Here is an 8,053-nt window from a genome sequence, read left to right on the forward strand (position 1 = left end):
GGAGTAAAACAACATACAATCAATGATACAGTAGAAAAATAAGTCTATATACAATGTGAGCAAATGATGTGAGACAAGGGAGGTAAAGGCAAAAAAGGCCATGGTGGCAGAGTAAATACAGTATAGCAAGTAAAGCACTGGAATGGTAGATTTGTTATTTGAAGAAAGTTCAAAGTTAAACATATAAATAATATGGTGCAAAGGAGCAAAATAAATAAAATAAATAAATACAGTAGGGGAAGAGGTAGTAGTTTGGGCTAAATTATAGATGGGCTATGTACAGGTGCAGTGATCTGTGAGCTGCTCTGACAGCTAGTGCTTAAAGCTAGTGAGGGAGATGTGTTTCCAGTTTCAGAGATTTTTGTAGTTCGTTCCAGTCATTAGCAGCAGAGAACTGGAAGGAGAGATGACCAAAGGAGGAATTGTCTTTAGGGGTGACCAGAGATATACCTGCTGGAGCGCGTGCTACAGGTGGGTGCTGCTATGGTGACCAGTGAGCGGAGATAAGGGGGGACTTTACCTAGCAGGGTCGTGTAGATGACCTGGAGCCAATGTGTTTGGCGACGATTATGAAGCGAAGGCCAGCCAACGAGAGCGTACAGGTCGCAGTGGTGGGTAGTATATGGGGCTTTGGTGACAAAACGGGTGGCACTGTGATAGACTGCATCCAGCTTGTTGAGTAGGGTATTGGAGGCTATTTTGTAAATGACATCGCCGAAGTCGAGGTTTGGTAGGATGGTCAGTTTTACGAGGGTATGTTTGGCAGCATGAGTGAAGGATGCTTTGTTGCGAAATAGGAAGCCAATTCTAGATTTAACTTTGGATTGGAGATGTTTGATGTGAGTCTGGAAGAAGAGTTTACAGTCTAACCAGACACCTAGGTATTTGTAGTTGCCCACAAATTCTAAGTCAGAACCATCCAGAGAAGTGATGCTGGACAGGCGGGCAGGTGCAGGCAGCGATCGGTTGAAGAGCATGCATTTAGTTTTACTTGTATTTAGGAGCAGTTGGAGACCACGGAAGGAGAGTTGTATGGCATTGAAGCTCGTCTGGAGGGTTGTTAACCTGTTAGGGCTAGGGGGCAGTATTGACACGGCTGGATAAAAAACATACCCGATTTAATCTGGTTACCACTCCTACCCAGTAACTAGAATATGCATATACTTATTACATATGGATAGAAAACACCCTAAATTTTCTAAAACTGTTTGAATGGTGTCTGTGAGTATAACAGAACTCAAATGGCAGGTCAAAACCTGAGAGATTCCTTTACAGGAAGTGGCCTGTCTGACCATTTCTTGAACTTCTTTTCCATCTCTATCATTTACTAAGGATCTCTGCTCTAACGTGACACTTCCCACGTCTTCCATAGGCTCTCAGAGCCCGGGAAAAAACAGAATGTCGTCATCCCAGCCCCAGGCTGAAACACATTATCGCCTTTCTCAAGTGGCCGATCAAGGGACACTGGCTTATGCGCATGACCCCGACCGCCCCCGCCTTTGGGATTTTTTCCTCTGTTTGCCGAAAAGGAGATTCCCTGTCGGAATATTATCGCTTTTCTACGAGAAAAATGTCGTAAAAATTGATTTTAAACAGCGGTTGACATGCTTCGAAGTACGGTAATGGAATACTTAGAATTTTATTGTCACGAATTGCGCCATGCGCGCGACACTTCTTTACTATTTCGGATAGTGTCTGGAACGCACGAACAAAACGCCGCTATTCTGATATAACGATGGATTATTTTGGACCAAACCAACATTTGTTATTGAAGTAGCAGTCCTGGGTGTGTATTCTGACGAAGACAACAAAAGGTAATCAAACTTTTATAATAGTAAATATGATTATGGTGAGTGCTAAACTTGCCGGGTGTCTAAATAGCGAGCCCGTGATGCCTGGGCTATGTACTTAGATTATTGCAAAATGTGCTTTCACCAAAAAGCTATTTTAAAATCGGACATATCGAGTGCATAGAGGAGGTCTGTATCTATAATTCTTAAAATAATTGTTATGCTTTTTGTGAACGTTTATCGTGAGTAATTTAGTAAAATGTTAGCGAATTCCCCGGAAGTTTGCGGGGGGTATGCTAGTTCTGAACGTCACATGCTAATGTAAAAAGCTGGTTTTTGATATGAATATGAACTTGATTGAACAAAACATGCATGTATTGTATAACATAATGTCCTAGGGTTGTCATCTGATGAAGATCATCAAAGGTGAGTGCTGCATTTAGCTGTCTTCTGGGTTTTGGTGACATTATATGCTGGCTTGAAAAATGGGTGTCTGATTATTTCTGGCTTGGTACTCTGCTGACATAATCTAATGTTTTGCTTTCGTTGTAAAGCCTTTTTGAAATCGGACAGTGTGGTTAGATTAACGAGAGTCTTGTCTTTAAATGGCTGTAAAATAGTCATATGTTTGAGAAATTGAAGTAATAGGATTTTTAAGGTTTTGAAAATTGCGCCACAGGATAGCAGTGGCTGTTACGTAGGTGGGACGAATTCGTCCCGCCTAGCCTAGAGAGGTTAACACAGTGTCCAAAGAAGGGCCAGAAGTATACAGAATGGTGTCGTCTGCGTAGAGGTGGATCAGAGATTCACCAGCAGCAAGAGCGACATTATTGATGTATACAGAGAAAAGAGTTGGCCCAAGAATTGAACCCTGTGGTACCCCCATAGAGACTGCCAGAGGTCCGGACAACAGGCCCTCCGATTTGACACACTGAACTCTATCAGAGTAGTTGGTGAACCAGGCGACGCAATCGTTTGAGAAACCAAGGCTACTGAGTCTGCCGATGAGGATGTGGTGATTAACAGAGTCAAAAGCTTTGGCCAGGTCAATGAATACGGCAGCACAGTATTGTTTCTTATCGATGGCGGTTACGATGTGCGTGGCTGAGGTGCACCCATGACCAGCTCTGAAACCAGATTGCATAGCGGAGAGGGTGCGGTGGGATTCGAAGTGGTCGGTAATCTGTTTGTTGACTTGGCTTTCGAAAACCTTAGAAAGGCAGGGTAGGATGGATATAGGTCTGTAGCAATTTGGGTCAAGAGTGTCACCTCCTTTGAAGAGGGGGATGACAGCAGCTGCTTTCCAATCTATGGGAATCTCAGACGAGACGAAAGAGAGGTTGAACAGGCTAGTAATAGGGGTTGCAATAATTTCGGCAGATAATTTTAGAAAGAAAGGGTCCAGATTGTCAAGCCCAGCTGATTTGTATGGGTCCAGATTTTGCAGCTCTTTTCAGAACATCAGCTGAATGGATTTGGGAGAAGGCGAAATGGGGGAGGCTTGGGCGAGTAGCTGTGGGGGGTGCAGTGCTGTTGAATGCAGTAGGGGTAGCCAGGTGGAAAGCATGGCCGGCCGTAGAAAAATGCTTATTGTAATTCTCAATTATAGTGGGCTTATCGGTGGTGACAGAGTTTCCTATCCTCAGTGCAGTGGGCAGTTGGGAGGAGGTGTTCTTATTCTCCATGGACTTTACAATGTCCCAGAACTTTTTAGAGTTTGAGTTGCAGGAAGCAAATTTCTGTTTGAAAAAGCTAGCCTTGGCGTTTCTAACTGCCTGTGTGTATTGGTTTCTAACTTCCCTGAAAAGTTGCATATCGCGGGGGCAGTTCGATGCTAATGCAAAACGCCACAGGATATTTTTGTGTTGGTTAAGGGCAGTCAGGTCTGGGGAGAACCAAGGGCTATATCTGTTCCTGGTTCTAAATTTCATGAAAGGGGCATGCTTATTTAAGATGGTGAGGAAGGCATTTAAAAAAAATAACCAGGCATCCTCTACTGACGGGATGAGGTCAATATCCTTCCAGGATACCAGGCCCAGGTCGATTAGAAAGGCTTGCTCGTTGAAATGTTTCAGGGAGCGTTTGACAGTGATGAGTGGAGGTCGTTTGACCGCTGACTCATTACGGGTGCAGGCAATGAGGCAGTGATCGCTGAGATCTTGGTTGAAAACAGCAGAGGTGTATTTAGAGGGCACGTTGGTTAGGATGATATCTATGAGGGTGCCAGTGTTTGCGGCTTTGGGGTTGTACCTGGTGGGTTCATTAATAATTTGTGTGAGATTGAGGGCATCAAGCTTGGATTGTAGGATGGCTGGGGTGTTAAGCATGTCCCAGTTTAGGTCACCTAGTAGCACGAGCTCTGAAGATAGATGGGGGCAATCAGTTCACATATGGTGTCCAGAGCACAGCTAGGGGCCGAGGGGGGTCTATAGCAGGCGGCAACGGTGAGAGACTTGTTTTTAGAGAGGTGGATTTTTAAAAGTAGAAGTTCAAATTGTTTGGGTACAGACCTGGATAGCAGGACAGAACTCTGCAGGCTATCTCTGCAATAGATTGCAACACCGCCCCCTTTGGTCGATCTATCTTGTCTGAAAACGTTGTGGTTAGGGATGAAGATTTCAGAGTTTTTGGTGGACCTCCTAAGCCAGGATTCAGACACGGCTAGGACATCCGGGTTGGCAGAGTGTGCTAAAGCAGTGAATAAAGCAAACTTAGGGAGGAGGCTTCTAATGTTAACCTGTTAGGGCTAGGGGGCAGTATTGAGACGGCTGGATAAAAAACGTACCCAATTTAATCTGGTTACTACTCCTGCCCAGTAACTAGAATATGCATATAATTATTGGCTTTGGATAGAAAACACCCTAAAGTTTCTAAAACTGTTTGAATGGTGTCTGTGAGTATAACAGAACTCCTATGGCAGGCCAAAACCTGAGAAGATTTCAAGCAGGAAGTGGCCTGTCTGAGAAGTAGTGTTTCATCTTGGCTCTTTTTATTGAAGACTCAGGATCTGTGCAATAACGTGACACTTCCTACGTCTTCCATAGGGCCTCAGAGCCCGGGAAAACATTGAACGATATCGAGGCAGGCTCTGGCTGAAACACTTTATCGCTTTTGGCAAGTGGCCACTCAGAGTACTATGGGCTGAGGCGCGCGCCCGCTTCGACCGAATGCTTTCTTTTCCTTTGTCTGTTTATCTAAACGCAGATTCCCGGTCAGAATATTATCGCTTTTTTATGAGAAAAATGGCATAAAAATTGATTTTAAACAGCGGTTGACATGCTTCGAAGTACGGTAATGGAATATTTAGAATTCTTTTGTCACGAATTGCGCCATGCTCGTCACCCTTATTTAGCCTTTAGGATAGTGTCTAGAACGCACGAACAAAACGCCGATGTTTGGATATAACGATGGATTATTTTGGACCAAACCAACATTTGTTATTGAAGTAGAAGTCCTGGGAGTGCATTCTGACGAAGACAACAAAGGTAATAACATTTTTCTTATAGTAAATCTGACTTTGATGAGTGCTAAACCTGCTGGGTGTTTAAATAGCTAGCCCTGTGATGCCGGGCTATCTACTGACAATATTGCAAAATGTGCTTTCACCGAAAAGCTATTTTAAAATCGGACATATCGAGTGCATAGAGGAGTTCTGTATCTATAATTCTTAAAATAATTGTTATGCTTTTTGTGAACGTTTATCGTGAGTAATTTAGTAAATTCACCGGCAGTGTTCGGTGGGAATGCTAGTCACATGCTAGTCACATGCTAATGTAAAAAGCTGGTTTTTGATATAAATATGAACTTGATTGAACAAAACATGCATGTATTGTATAACATAATGTGCTACATTTAGCTGTGGTTTGGGTTTATGTGACATTATATGCTAGCTTGAAAAATGGGTGTCTGATTATATCTGGCTCGGTACTCTGCTGACATAATCTAATGTTTTGCTTTCGTTGTAAAGCCTTTTTGAAATCGGACAGTGCAAGCGTCCCACCTAGCCCATAGAGGTTAACATGCATGAAACCAAGGCTATTACGGTTACAGAAGTCATCAAAAGAGAGCGCCTGGGGAGTAGGAGTGGAGCCAGGCACTGCAGGGCCTGGATTCACCTCTACATCCCCAGAGGAGCAGAGAAGGATGAGTATGAGGGTACGGCTAAAAGCTATAAGAATTGGTCGTCTGTGACGTCCAGAATAGAGAGAAAAAGGAGCAGGTTTCTGGGGGCGAAAAAGGGTTGTTGGAGGGGGACCACTCCTGCACACACGAAAAAATTGGATGAGAAATGCACATACGCATATGTACACGTACACGTACACACACACACACACACACACACACACACACACACACACACACACACATACACACACACACACACACACACACACACACTGTCGGAAAGATTTCTTAATCTGCATGACATCTTGAAGTACACTAATGGTGGACATAAACATTCAGATATGTTTCCATCCTGTTTTATCATTCAGGATTGTGGCCCTTGCCGCTGCCCCATTTTGCCTGGAGGGTGCAATCAATATGGAAATGAGCAGGCAATAAGGTGCTGGGGAGAGCATGTATTATTAATGTTACTGTGGCTGATATTTTCTGAATAGTTTGGCCAACATCATTCTCCTTTTATGAGTTTTTCTTAGGACTAATAAAGCTACTTCCTTGCTGAGAGAGGAGAAATTTCCTGACTAATCTTCCAAATGGCTAATATACCAATGTGTATACATCCTCGATAGAATATAGACACAGAATTATTAACACAGAGAGACTAGAAAGTATTACCTCAGTTCATAATCTCTGGGTGTATATGCATGTGTACAATGGAGTGTGGTAATATTAGTGTGTGTGTGTATGTTAGTAATAATATTAGTGTGTGTGTGTATCTCTTTTTGTGTGTGTGTTCATCACCAGTGCTGTGACAGTGGGACATTTCTTGGCCATCTCTCGTAGCAGGGTGCCAGTCCTGACATCCCACATGTCATGACGTTGCCCTCTTTGGGTTTTCTATGCACCATCCCCCTACCTCTGTCTCCCACACCCAAGCTCTGTGAGAGCGGTCATAAATTCCTAAGAGAATGTCCTGCCTCATGGCCACAGTATGGAGACAGCGTGAGTTTTCATAGACCAAACAAAGGAAGAATTCTTCTACCTCACAGAACTTGACAACCGAACAATATTCAGGTTCTGGAGAAGGTATAAAAGATCGGTGAAGAATCCAGTTACGAACTGGTGAATTTGGTACAATTTTGTGAAGCTCATGAGAGACAATACGGCCACATTACCATGGCGCAGTTTATATAATATAGAGTTACATCTAATGGTTGTATAAAATGAATGAATAAGGATAAAGCTATTTGGGATATGTTGGGATGCTTGTAATGATGTTAATGTGAGAGAATTGTATTTCTGTTTAAAGTTTCACTAAGTCATCGGCACGCCCCCATGAACAGACGGGACCTGGCGTCGTGAGACAGCCTTCTTCTGTTATTCCGAATATAACCCCCACCCAGGTTTTCTATCACCAGACCAGCTTACCTCGATAACGAGAGGGCCAAGGTTTGACCATGCATTCCTCATTTCTGAACTTTAACCATACTACGTGGTTAAACTCTTAGACTATCGATACCAACAGAATAATAACAAGTCTTTGATATTAATCACTAGTCTGCAGCTAGGAATTCGGTATCATTGAACGCGAAGACGAAACCGTCATTCTATAACGACATGAATGAATGTCACTCTGAACTATCCATCCTAACCACGAGAGAGAGCTCGGACAAACTCTCCAACAGAAACAAATATTTCAACAAAGATCCCGATGACACACTGAGCGTAAATATATGTATTGATTGCAATTATTCCCGAATGAGTGAGCGTTCATGTGCAAAGGTTTAGCATTTCAATTGTTATAATTATCAACTCTGTAGTGTCTTCTCAGCCTCCCCCACTCCCCTTTTGTCTAACAAGCCACCATGCCGGTTTAGCCCACTAGGGCACATTCCTCTATCATTTCTTGTAACGATATCTACTGTTTGTTATGCATTTCTGTGAATTACTTAGTTAGTAAATAAATAATTTTAAGACAATTGATGTATGGAGGACTCATAGTGAAGACTGAGTTCGTGCAGATAACCAACAATTTACGACATTTGGAATGAGACTGACATGAGGTAACTAATACATCATTAATCAGAATACTAATAGATCAGATATTATAATATCTGAAAGTTATATTAGGAAAATTATAA

Source organism: Salmo salar, chromosome 19, assembly GCF_965601325.2.
Source record: "Salmo salar chromosome 19, fSalSal1, whole genome shotgun sequence".
NCBI classification, from domain to species: domain Eukaryota; kingdom Metazoa; phylum Chordata; class Actinopteri; order Salmoniformes; family Salmonidae; genus Salmo; species Salmo salar.